The 13,921-nt window shown below is 46.3% G+C and overlaps 1 long non-coding RNA gene across 1 annotated transcript; it reads left to right on the top strand.

Annotated features, from left to right (window-relative positions):
- Nucleotides 1-6: 6 nt before the first annotated feature.
- On the top strand, nt 7-13,921 carry LOC145723568 (uncharacterized). Its single transcript, XR_014148738.1, has 2 exons — nt 7-12,785; nt 12,991-13,921. It is a non-coding gene; the product is annotated as an uncharacterized LOC145723568 (long non-coding RNA).

Raw genomic sequence — 13,921 nt, 5'->3', positions numbered from 1 at the left:
TTTTAAAAATTAAAAAAAATTAAAAGCCTGACAATTGGAAAATCAGAGTTCTGACTACAGCGTTATAATGCCAAGACCATTTTAGTTCTCAGTATTTAAGTAGGTTTTCGTAGAATGGAGCCAGCTAGTGTATCTCAGACACCTGAAGAACTGGGTCCTGTCAAATACAAAGTGCTATGTTGCCATTTTGATGACTGGTCAGTTGGAAGTAGTGGTCCCTAGGAAAACTTAAATTAGAAGCAGCTTGCAAAACTGAGGTGACGAAATGTGACAGGGACTCTGTGTGTACATCAGGGTCTGGTGAGGAGGCTGAAATTACACAGGATTCAGTTAGGGCAAGTTTGATGGAAAGAATTCCAGTGGGGGACTGTGAAGTGAGAACAAAGACTTGCCAGAACACAGACCTAGCTGATGGAGCAGTCACTTGTCCTGGTACCTAGATAGTGCCCAGGGAAGAGGTCCCCGAGGTTGAGTCTTGTTTTCATGGCTGAGGGCATGATGGTAGAAGAGTTTCTGAGGGGCTAACCTGGCCAGAAGTCAGCCATCCACAGGAAAGTGCTGAGCCAGGGAACTTGGGAGATGCCAGGGGCAGCTGCTGGCCACTGGGCACTAGTTGGGCTCTAGGGATGTCGCCTTCTTCTTGTGGTTCCAGCTGCTGCAGTGGACAAAGACTGAGTGGTGGCTCTTTAGACAGCCAGCCCATAGAGCCCAGATCTGCACATGCAAAGGGACCAGGAGAGGGTGCAGGGAGGAGTAGCCCCCCTTGGGGTCAGGGCCCATACCCTCAGGGTCTCTGGTTACCCTGAGCTGAAAGCAGAAGAAAGCATGTGGCAGATCTAGTCGTGGACATAAACACATTGCAAGCTCCTTGCCTTGGAGACACCTGGAGGGGGGCTGGGAAGTGGAGAACAATCCACACACCCTTCCACCTGAAGGCTAGCCCCTTCTCCTGCAGCATACCTCCAGCGCCCTCTACTGACAAGGCCAAAAAAGTAGCTCCGTTTCCAGAAGTCATTAATGAAGAGCTTGTTTGCTTAGGGAAGGATGCTTGGAAAGGGGGAAGTGGGCGGCACTGAGGCTGTCCAGGTCGAAAGCGGCTAGGTCCCAGGTTTCTCAGTCCGGGGCACGGCTGGGGCGGTCCATGTGGCGCCCATGGCTCAGATGGCTCAGCTGGCACGTGGAAGGCCCTCACCTAGTTCATAGTGCTCCCCGGCAAGGGAGTGAGCATGCTGACTGTCTTCCTGAAGTCGCATCATGGAGAACGCTAGAAACCACAGTGTGTCACCTACCCCATCTCCTCATCAGGTCCACGCCCTTTCCCTGGGAAGATGGTAATCATACACTGTTCCATAACTCTCAGGGAAATCCGTTTCTCACTGTCTATGAAGATGAATAAGAAGAACCTAGAATACTAAACTACCCAGTGAGGACCACAGAACTGGTTTGGACCATGACTCTGCACATAGACCAGAAAAGTATATGGGACCTTTTTACTTGTATCAAGTGATGACCACTATACTGATCTTCCATCCCTTTGCTTATGGCAGGAGATGGCTTAAATAAGTAACTTAGATTGGTCCATGAGCAAAAAAAAAAAAAGAGGGACTTGGTCCATGTGCTGCAGGGTCTAATGGTTTAAGGCAATGGGACCAATACCCAGAGGACTCAGGCTTGTTTACCAGCAGACTCCCAATACAGAAATTGTACAGGATTCATGGACTAGAAGCAGGAAGGCAGCATGCACGGCCCGCCCAGACCTTTGAATCTGAGGATAAGGCCCTCAGACACTGGGCAATGACCCCAGGACCTTGAACCCCCTAGCCATCTGGCCTCTGGCAAAGGAAACAGAGATAATGGGACTTCAAAATAAACAGACAGTTTAAAAGTGGGAGCCAAATTGGCATTATCCCAGAAGTAATAGAGAACCCCAGTGTTTCACACAATGCTCTCGGGATAACAACTCAAATTTGTTCAGGCTCCCCTGGTGTCAGACCTCATCATGCTTCTCACATTTGTAGTAGCACAGACATTTTAAAAACAACTTCACATATTTTAGAATATAAATCTTATGAAGTAATGATTATCATACCCTTTTACAAACCAGAAACAGAAAATGCCAAGACAGGAGATTCTCCCAAGGTACCCCCTGCTGTGGCTCCCTGAATCAGGGTAGAGCTGGAGGCAGTCCTGGGTTCTGTCACCTTCTGAGTTGGCATGGATGGGGGGATTCTCCAGCATCCAGTCCTTCCGTTTTGCACTAGGCATCTGCTGTTGCTTCTCTGTCTCTCTCTCTCTCTCTCACACGCACACACACACACTTTCATTCTGACCCACAGCCCTGCCCATGAGGCTGCATGCAATTAGCCTCTATACAGGTAGAAGTGTCTAATTCGTCTATAACATTTGCACAGTGATTTCTGCAAACATAGGAGTTCCTTAGGCTGATAATTTTATATAAAAATATTTTTAGAGACTCATTTTTGTGATTTTCATTCTTTCAACAAATATTTATTGAGCACAGACTATGCTTCAAATGCTTCAAATAGATGCTTCTAAGCAATCTATTGATCAAAAGAGGCAAACATCTTTCCTGTCATAATGTTTACGTGATCTTTGTAAACTGATATGCACTGAGGAGTAAATGATAAAGCAGAAGCAGGGACGTGAAATGTCAGGTGGGTGTTGGAATTTGGGATGGGAACTGAGCAGGGCAGGCCTCCCTGAAGACAGCAGGAGAGTCCAGACCTGAGATCTTGCTGCTGAACAAGCTATGTTAGTATCAGGAAGGAGCCTTCAGGGACTGACTTCGGTGTTGGTTAATTTACTGAGAAAAAAATGTTCGTCCAGTTTATCTCCTGGGTAAACCTGTGGGATTATTTCCCACAACCCTGGCTACACCCACAGGGCCATCTGCTTCAGGCTGTTGGGAGCAGTGATTATGAGGCTTTAAGGAGGAGCTGAAATCGCAAGCCTGGGGTAGCTAGCTCTTCTCAGGTATGTGTGGGTGTGTGCACGTGGGTGTGCATGTGTGCCTGCTGTGTGCTCCCCCTGAGGAAGAAGGATGACACTAGTATGGAAACTTTCCTAGGCTGGGGAGAGTCTGTGAAGCACTAGTCTAAAAGATGTACCTAATGTCTAGACTTGCACTGATTCTAAGACAGTGATGTGGCTTTACCTCGATTTTGCATATAAAGTTTTACTGAATTCCCAGCAACATTCTTGGGTGCCAGGCACTCTTAGGCAGTGACAAAGCACAGAGTTTCCTTTATAAGGGAGAGTTAAGCCTCCCCTGAACTACTTGGCAGAATTCAAGGAGCTTAGAGAAAATCGCTTTACATTCCATATGTGTAGGAGACAAAATTATTATGTTGTTTGTTGTTTCTACCTACACATGCTCTCAAAATTATCTCTACCACAGGAAGACTAGCGGTGAGTAAGGACTGTTTGCAAAATCTTGCACCAAAGCTGTTTTTTCCTTAAGATTTTCAGGTTGTTAGTCTTTAACTAAATTAGCTACATGCTCTGCTATGGAATGAAAGAGGAAACAATCTATCATCTAAGTGGAAAACAAAGACAGCTGTCCGGATGTGTTAATTGAAAAGGTCAATATCAAGCCTTTACAAAAAGATTCATGGTTTTCTTTTACATATTGAAGTATAGTCACTAAGCTCATAATTCATACTGTGGGACATTTTCATTCCCAAACTTAATAATCAGATACTTTAGTTGAATGATATGAAATATGTAACAGGAAAGATTTTGAGAAAGAAAATTACTTTGAAAAGACAACTGTATTTAGACTAAAATTTTAATTCTAGCAAGTGGATATTCAAAGCAATTTGGTTAGATAGGTAATATAATTATCTGAGATATACCATGTTTTATAATATCAACTGTGTTTACTTCATGGGAAATATACATTTATTACATAATAAGATTTTTGTTTGTTTTCTAATCCTCATGACTTTGCCACAGATTCTTTGCCTTGAACCTGTGGTGTAGCAAATCAGTGCGTGTGGAGAATAAAGCACTGTGCTTAATGAGAACAACTAAATGCCATGAAGTTGATAATACTAGGCTAACCTGACATATTAATCCAAAAAGATCTTACTGTATATGGAAACTTGAACATTCTTTGTGTACATTTAAATTCACGTTTTTGTGTGACTAGAAGTGGTCATTTTTTATTCCAGGAAAAAGACAACCAAAGCCTTAATAGGTTTTGTTCTATTTATGGTGGTATGTGATCTGAAATACTATCTTTCTCTTTGATTATATTTTCACTGTTAAAAAAAAGTAATCATATTTCAACTTTGCTAAATGTAGTTGAATTGCATTCACAATTGCAAAGAGTTTGGCTTGTGTGTGTGTGTGTATGTGTTTCTGGGCTAGAAATTTCTTTACCAGTGGGAAGAGCTGACAAGGTGAGATCTGTCCAGTTGACACTAAGTTCCTCTTTGTAAGTGGGTATGGATGTGCATGTTTATGTGTGAGAGAGAGAGCATGTGTGTGTGCACGCAGCAAATGTGTCAGTACATGTGTGTGCACACATGCAAGCATGTGAATGGATGAGTGTGTTCGTGTGCACACACTTATGAGTGTGAGTGTGCAAGGCATGTGTACGTGTGTGCAGGTGTGGCTGTGTATGTTCCAAAGAAGAAAGCAAAATGAAATAAAAGGGCTTGACTTATCACCTTCTGTTATCTTTAAGGAGAGGATAAATATTATTTCCTGGGCTAAGACAAGATGTTCAAGAAGCAGATTGATCTGTAAAAGGAACATTCCTGGGGAATCTGGAATTGTCGGTCTGGTTATTGAGCACCTATTGTGAACTGTGTTCATGAGGTGGGGGGTGTCTGGACAGTCCGGTCTTCGGTCAGTGGACTGGGGAACACTTTGCTCCTTGATGGGGTGCCTGTATCTGGTGCTGTATCCCTTCCACTTGTTTTGTGAGCAGAGCCCCCAGTCAGAGGAAAATCCCTGTTTCCACAACATGAAACCAGTCACCACACCCTGATTGCCACAGCATTTGAATTCTTTGAGTTATTCTAATTTTGTTTCTGAATTTGTCAGAGTCTATTTTCCCATTTCACCAAGAATTACTCGGGAAGTTATGTAATGCTTTCAGTTTGCATGTGTTCCTCCAGTGAAAGGCAGTACTTTGGTTCTCATTTGGTATTAGTGCTTCCTAGGATTTCTCCTTTTCATAAGTGAGACACACCATATATGCGTACGTATACACAGAGATATCAATATACACATTTGTACCCTCATGACGATATTAACATAAATCATGTCTTACAAGAAACCTGTCTTAAGCAAGAACTATACTTCAGAAGACGCTATTACCTACTTCTGTGTGGATGAAACAGTATTTCCTAACATCTAAATTGGGTTTCAACTGTAATGAAATAAATTCAGGACTTTTTCACCATTGCTAATGAATAATCCATGTTGTGAAATGTACCCGATGATGTGACTTAACAGACCCCAGTGAGAATTTTAACCAAGCTGAGATCAGACCTAAAGCAAACCTTTTTAGTTTGTTGGTTTTCACTGAAGTTGTTCTTCAGTGGTATATCTGTCAGAATGCCTTATGCTCACCTCCCATTATAAAAAAGCATGTCATTGCCAGTGACAAAAGTTTTCCCCTCCAGTTCCAGAGAGCAAGCACTTAAGTACATCTGGTGGGGTTTTATAAGTTAGAATTGGGCCAAAGCTTAAAATTGTTCTTTCTCGTAACACACACACACACATGCACACACACACACACACACACGTGCACACACCACTTACCCAAACAAAAATGTCTACATGCGGTTCTTGTGTCTTTGAGAGAAAGGAAAAAAACACAGTTCTCACTCACCTGTAGGGGCTCACTTTTCCACACTAGCACCTGCTGTAGTCCAAAAATGAGCCCTTTTGTTTGGTTAGCTAAAAAAGACCAACTTCAAAGCATATGGATTGAGGTTTGTTTTGGATGTGACTTCAAATAGTTGGTTTGCTTATCCGGCCTTTATCAAGTGTTCTGGAGCCTTGACCATCAGGCAGGAAATTTTGTGGAGGACAGACTTGTAAGGTTGACGGCTCCACCTTGGCGCAGTGAGGCTGGTGTTGGCCATGGAAATCCGTCTCTGGTATCCTGAGTGTTGGCCTTTCAAAGCTAACAGTGGGCAGAGAAAGGTGGTGCATGTAGGGTTGGGTTCAGTTGCTAAGACTGGACTGTTCATCTCAAGCATTAAAGTCCAAAGGCTTGGATAGTAGCTTGTTCCTGCCCGTTTGGAATGTTCCTGCAAATCATGCACCCTTGGGAGACTGGGGTCTTTCTGACAACCTGCTTGTAAATCTCTTGTTGACAAAAGATCCAGGGGCTGGCACCACCTGGACCCTGGAATTGGTGGGAGCTCTGTGTCAGTGTTAAGAAAGCTTGTAACCCTTGTGGTAAGAATACTGAGACTCTCCAACCTCCCATACCCTGAGTAATGATACCCGTTCATACTCATTCAGTGCCCACTGTGTGCCAGGCCCTCTTCTAAGTCTTCATATGACATTGCTTCTTCTAATTTTCTTGATGACTCTGTGAGGGAGAGCTGTTATTTCTGCAAATCAAAATTTTAATAATGCTTGGAATTAACAGTAGCTTTGGATACTCCCAAAACATGGAATTGGGTACTTGTGTCGCTGTAACAGCTCCATGGGTAGGTCAGTTTGAAAAGCTACTTTCTAAAGGCAGTGGTTGATCACCACCGTGTGTTCACTGACCTGCCCACATTGGGGGAATGGGATTACTAAGTCCCTGGTTTACTTAGATCATAGGAGGGATCTGCCTCTCCTCCAGTCAGGACACACAGGCCCATGGTGGTGATGTTGGTGGCACTCCCCAGTAAGTTCCCCCTTGCTGTTTTGGTCAAGCCTGGGTATAGCAGTTCCCTGAGACCCCCCACAGCACAGGCCAGGTGCCAGCCACACTGTCCCAGAGTGAGTGCTCAGGGTGATCTCCCTAGCCTCTCCAAGGAATCCTCCTGGGGAATGGGGAAGAAATGCAGGCTATGTCAGGGCTGGAAGGAAGGAAGGCAGGAGGGCCTGGCGTCAGCTTTGTGACGCTCCAGCTCTCAAACCCCACCTCTGAGGCCTCGGGGCCCAGGGCTGCCCGGCGGTTCCTGCTTCTTTCAGTTTTCATCTGTAGGAGACAGTGCCTCAAGGCTTCAAAGGGGTAATTCTGTTTCTGCGCAGATCATGTTTTAAATGTGCATGTATTCATTTGCTAAAGATGCCACAACAAAGTCCCACAGACCCAATAGCTTAAATAACCAAAATTTCTTGTCTCATAGTTCTGGAGGCTGGAAGTCCAAGATCAAGGTGTCCCAGGGCTTGTCTCTTCAGAGGCTTCTCTCTTTGGCTGGTAGATGGCTGTCTTCTCCCCGTGTTCTCATACGGTCTTCCCTCTGTGCCTCTGTCCTCATCTCTCCTTATCAGGACACCAGTGAGATTGGATTAGGACCCACCCTAATGTTTTACCTTGATTACCTCAAGACCCCATCTCTACGTTCTGAGGTGCTGGGAGTTAGCACTCTACCATAGGAATTTGGGGAGAGGACACGACTCACCCCGACAGAGCGGTGTCAGAGGGAAAGCAGTGCCATTTCTGCAAGTACTATTAGCATGCTGATCACCTCAGATCAACCCACTGTTGCATGCCACGTTCCTTCTCTTCCACTGCCAGGAGGAAAATGCTTTCTCTTGATGAACTTATTGCTAGAAACTTGAGCCCTAGTATAGTAGTCCCCCATTATCTATGGGGGATGCATTCCAAGACCCCCAGTAGATGCCTGAAATCACAGATAATACTGAACCCTATGTATACAATGTTTTTTTCCTATACGTACATACCTGTGATAAAGTTTAATTTACAAATTAGGCACAGTAATAGATTAATAATAACTAATAATAAAATAAAACAATTATAACAATATGCTGTAATAAAAGTTATGTGAATGTGGTTTCTCTCTCAAAATATCTTACTGTAGTCACCCTTCTTTTTTTTTTTTTAATTTTATTTATTTAGTTGACAGAGAGCGAGAGTAGGAACAATCAGGGCAGTGGGAGAGGGAGAAGTGGGCTTCCCGCCGAGCAGGGAGCCTGATGCGGGGCTCGATCCCAGGACCCCGGGACCATGACCTGAGCCGAAGGCAGATGCTTAATGACTGAGCCACCCAGGCGCCCCGTAGTCATCCTTCTTGTAACGATGTGAGATGAGACAAATGAGATGAAGTGAAGTGAATGAGGCAGGCATTGTGATGTGATGTTATACTGCTGTTGATCTTCCGAGAATCCTTCCAAGGAGGATCATCTGCCTCCGGATGGCAGTTGACTGTGGGTATCTGGAACTGGAAAGAGATCAGGGGGACTGTGGTACGGTTGCCAAAGGCTGAGGCAGGATGGCTTCCTCTGGCTGGCTGCCACCTGCTGAGAATATATATATATTAGATATTAGATATTAAAAACTCTGTGAATGACAGTGGAACAAAAAGAACAAGAATTTGTACTATTGGGAAGATTTCAAAAATTTGGTTAGAGTTCTTTTAAGTGTGTGTGTGCATGTATGCATGCGTGCGTTAATGCGTGCGTGTGTGTGGGTGTAGGCCACTTAACAGTGCATGCCACGCCAGGACACAAATGCTCCCTCCTGAGTAGTTTGTCTTAGAAATAGTGAGGGACAGGTGGGCACATCACATTTGCCTCAAATGTATGACTTAGAAAGGTCCCCCCGGCCTTGGGGCCACGTGGAGGACATCTAATCTCCCCTCCACAGGCAAGTTCTCCAGATCTTTGAAAGCTGCCGGGTAGCTCGCCTGTGGCCTCCGCAGCTAACATTTGCCAGTACTCACCACTTAGCATGTTATTAGTATGGTTGATCGAAACCCATGCTGGGAGGTACACAGGAACCCCTTTGGAGCTTTAGACATGGCTCAGGGCCTGGCCCGCCAGCACTCTGGCTCCCTTGGTGTGGGATAGGCAGACACGGGGGTGTTCCAGGCTCCCCATGGCTGCGGACCATTACCCCAAGACAGGTACAGTTGCTTCCCTAATTTACAAATAAGGTGGCTCAGGTCCCAGAGGTTAGGTGTCTTGCCTAAAATCCTGCAGCTACTCAGAGGAGGGGCCACTGCACATATGTGTCCTGCCTGCAGAGCCCATTCTCACAGTGCCCCTCCTCCTGCCCCCTGGCTTGCTTCAGCTCATCGAGGGCAGCCTTCAAGGGTGCTTGCATCTGTCCTTCACTCCCCACCACCAGCAGCCTGACTTGGCTCCTCCTCATACCTTCTCAAGGGCACTGCACGGTGTCCATGCAGTGTTTCTCACGCCGTCAGCCCCCCACTCTCTGCAGCGACTACCAGTCATCCACATGGATCGCAGTACTCTTCTGGGCACTCTCCGCTCAGAAGCCTGCAGGGGCTGTTGGCATGGTGGTAAAGTTAAGGAGAAACTCCTTAGGCCAGAACAGACAGAAGGTAAGTTGATTACTGTCTAAAAATCTGACTGCAATGGGCTATGTAGCAGAAAGCTTGGTCTAGACAAACTGCTGACGCCAAGAAACAGGTCAGGGCAAAATGCGTGTGTATGTGTGTGTCTCCATATGTCTCTATAACATATGCATACACACATATGTGGGTGCATATATGCACATAGATATAGTAGATAAACACATGTGTATGAGTTTCACTTAAGATTTTGTTTGCTAAGAGAGTTCCAGTCATTTGAAGTGTTGACAGAACCCCGACTAGATGATTCGTAGGGTGCATTCTGACTCTGCCTTTCCAGGCTGTGGTTTTGGTCCACAGCTTCAGTCCAGGAGGCTTTGCTGAGGCACGATGGGAGCTCTTGCAATTGAGCACAGACACTGAGCTCCAGGGTTCTGCAATCGAAGGACCTGGCTTGGGCCCTGAGGGACCTCTCTCTTTATACCTCCCGACTGGTAAGATGGGGGTGATGGGGGACCCTCCTGAGGCTTGCAGATGTGATGACATGACCCATCTGGGCCCACTGCATGTGCCCGGCTCACACTGCTGTTAGCGGGTCGTAAGGATAGGAAGTAGTTGGCTTTTCGGCAAGGGTGCAGCCCTGGGGGCCCTGCAGTTGCCACGGCAGGGCTGCATTTGGGCTTAATTACTATGACACCACCTTCAGGGATCTGGCCAAGATGTGGAGAGACAACTAAGCCCTCCCTGTGTCTTTGCTTTCTGCCCTCCTTGTGTGAGAAGCAGCCAGAGTGGAGGCTGGGAGGCAGTGTTGAGGATGGGGCCTTGTCCTTCAGAGGATGGTTGCATCCAGGTTGTGCAGATTAGAAAATAGGAGGTTCTGAAAGACTCATTCATTGCTCACAGATGTATTAAGCACATGTGTGCCAGGCACTGTAATTAAAACAAAAAATCCCTTCTCTCAAGGAGGCTCTGGCTAAGTAATTTGATCTGTTGAGTGGAGCAGAGCTGGATTCAAACTGAAGGCTGCCTAAAGGAGCAAGGAAGGAATAGACCAAGCCTCCTAGGCTGCCTGTTACTTGCTAAGGGTGGAGGAGGCTACCTGGCCATGTGGCTCCTCAGTGCTTACGGATGCTGCTCGTCCCATTCCCTCCAAGAATTTAAAAACCCATTAATAGTATAGACGAGCAGAACTGGGAGATGCTAAATGCTAAAAAACTAAATGCTGTGCCCTCCAGTTATAGTGAAGAAGAAATAAAGTTGTACATCCTTGGCCTGTGAAGTGATCTGCAACTTCCTGCTTTCTCAGCTTCCCAACCTGCTGTGGTAGCCACCAGCTCTTCTCACCTCTTCTTGCTGGCTCAGAGGAAATCCCCATTTTCTGAGGGTACAAGGCACTGCAAGAGCCTGATGAGAAAGATGCTGGGGTTGGGGGTCTGAGAAGAAGGAGCCTGGGCAAGCTTGGTCCCCCTTGAAGTTGGGGGCTGGTGGCAGACCTGCCTGGAGAGCCGGCTTTGGTCCTGCACTTGCTAGCTTGTGACCTAGAAATCATATGACTTCTCTGGACCTCAGTCTCAACATCTGCAAAATGGGAACAATGCCAGAGGTCCCTCTTTCCTGGCAGGCCCATAGTCAATGGGGGTGGCCATTCTTATCACCAGCTCTTCTCCTGCTCCTGCTGTCCTTGGTGGGCTTCTGGAGGGAGGTGGGGGCAGCCCCTTTGGGCCTAGCGACATGGAGAAGGGTTCACCTCACTGTGCAGAAGAGCCTGATAATGAACACAATAGATCTGTCTCAAGTGGGAGGCCTGCCTTCAGCTCCGTCAGTCCACAGAAATAATGGCGAGGCAGAGAGTTTATAAAGTGGCTAGTCGAGAATTGTCCAGAGTTCTGGGAAGGAGGCGGCGGCATCATTGACCCCTTGCCCAGGGCTGTGGGAGTCCTGCCCACCTGTACCCAAGAGCGAGGCGGCTGTAATGCTGCAGTAAGAGCAAGCTCTCCATGGCAGACTGCCAGCCGCTGAGCCGTGGCATGCCAGGTCTGTAGCTTTAACCTGAGCCTCCCTGGCAGAAGAACACGGGAACAAGTCCGGCAGAACCAACACTTCGTGGGGCTTTTAACTGACTCAGCTACAGGGGCAGGGGCAGTGCTTCTAAAGGAAGGTTCTGATTTTGAGAGGGAATTCTTTTGTCACATCCTGCAGTTCTTGGCAGGCATTCCACAGAGAAAGGGAGGATATTGGCGTGATGTGCTAGCGGCTGTTAGACAAATCTCCACCGGCAGCCCGGGAGCCTGGCTGCAGTGCTGAGCTCAGCAGACACAGCGCCCCACAGTCCAGTGCCAACTTCATTAGAGGGTCCACGTGGCCACCAGGGCTCAGAGATGCGCCCCCTCAAGCTGGAGGACTGTTGTAAAAGCCAGGCTTACAAAGGGAAAATAATCCAGAGGCAAGCCTTAATTTATGTTCACTGTTTCTCCTGCCTCCTCGTTAAGTGCTCACCAGGCACACTGCAGAATTACCCTCTGCAACCGTCAGGAGCCCTTAGCTCTTGGCACCTTGAATCTGGGGGCAGAGCCTGCACATTTGTAGTATCACAGGTGGAGTGGTCCGTGGTAATAATCCTTGTGTTTCAGGGAGGTAAGTTAAAGGTGGCTGAGATCACCAGGAAGGGAACGTGTTCGGTCCTGGAAACCCATACTGCCTCACGGATCTTTAATGAACTGTTGCACATGATCCCTTGTGTTCCTAGGTTCTTGCTCCAGAGGTGGGTCGGTATGCAGCAGCATTGCCCTCACCTGGGGCTGGTGAGAGACGCAGAGGTCCCAGGTGCCACCCAGACCCACAGAGACAGGATCTGCAGTTTTTACAAGATCCCTGGGGGATTCATATTTGAGTCCCTTCAAGTTTGAGAAGCCATGCAGTGCAGGATTTATACCTGGATGTAAATACTTATTTTTCCGTAATTATTTCCTGTGTTTTCTAGACATGAATGGGATAATAATCAATCTTTATGTTCTTCTTGCCCTCTTGACAGAAGCTGATATTTCCGTAATTCCCTAATTAAGACACTTCTTTTTTTTTTAAAGTCACAAACATCCATTACCTACAAAAGATGCATTTTTGAAAACCTCTGGATAAAATAAAATCGAGTGATATTCTTTCATAGATGAAATTTCAGGGATGCTTTATTTGCATTCCCGGTAGATTGATCCATGTGGGAGGAGCCTGTGTTGGCTGGCTCAGATCTGTGTAGTAGTTAATTACGAACAGTGCTTGTGCTTCCTGGGGTGAATCCTTTTACAGCTGGTGCCGTGTCCCAGACTTCATTGAACTGGCAGCCTCTGTTCCCAACAGCTTTTCTTAATGAGAATCACTGTCAGCTGGCCTCCTGATGCAGCCCCTCTGCAGCCCCTGCCAGGGGATGCTGTTCCACATCTGCACCGTTCTGCTTCATACTGTTAGCTTGTCTTTCATAGTCTGCACCCGCCCTGCCTCTATGAAATCCTTTCAGTCCACACCTCCCAGAGTGGACACGCTTTTAGGAGACAGTCTGCACCCTCCCTGTCTCTGTGAAATCCTTTCAGTCCACACCTCCCAGAGTGGACACACTTTTAGGAGACACTAGCATTTTGGAATATCATCCACAGCATGCCCTGGACCTCCTCTGCTTGATATCCTGGGTTTCTGTCCAGGTGTGAACTTGGGCAACCTGGGGATTTCCTCTGTTTCTGGCCTCTTTTCAGGTAACTGCCTGTTTTTTAAAATTCCAAATACCACATCCTGTCCTCCAAGGCCTCCAGAAATCTTGTAACACAAGATTAAAATATGTAACAAATATTCTTTGTTTTTGAAGTTTAGAGGTGAGGGTGGTGGGGGGATGGGTTATCCTGGTGATGGGTATTAAAGAGGGCACGTATTGAATGGAGCACTGGGTGTTATACGCAAACAATGAATCATGGAACGCTACATCAAAAACTAATGATGTACTGTATGGTGATTAACATAACATAATAAAATAAAAAAATAATTTGATAAAGTTATACTTAAAAAAAATAAAGTTTAAAAGGTAAGGGTAAGCTGTAGGTACACAGTACACCCATTGACTGACATGAGCGTGTGTGTGTGTGTAGATAGGTACATAGAGGTACATGTGCAGTTTCCCATGGGAGGTGTCTGCCCCAAGAGCCATGATTTTTACCACGTAGGTCAGCTGAAACTCAGGAGGCAGTCTTTGGCAGAAATCACCAAGGGTGGGACCATTTACAGAAACAGAGGTTCTTCCAGTCTCTTCCTGTTTCATACCAACTGATCTTAGGGCCTTGAGACTACTTTGGGAAGAGGCCTTACTTAGGTCTCTTGGAGTATTCAGAAAGGGTAATAGACTCTAAAAGGTTGTTGGATATTATATTAGAGTTCTCCAGAAAAATAGAACCAATAGGAGA

The sequence above is a fragment of the Leptonychotes weddellii genome, chromosome 9 (assembly GCF_054177405.1).
Source record: "Leptonychotes weddellii isolate Sample4059 chromosome 9, ASM5417740v2, whole genome shotgun sequence".
Taxonomy (NCBI): Eukaryota; Metazoa; Chordata; class Mammalia; order Carnivora; family Phocidae; genus Leptonychotes; species Leptonychotes weddellii.
The sequence above is the reverse complement of the archived record's forward strand: the minus strand, read 5'-3'. Positions and strand labels throughout refer to the sequence as shown.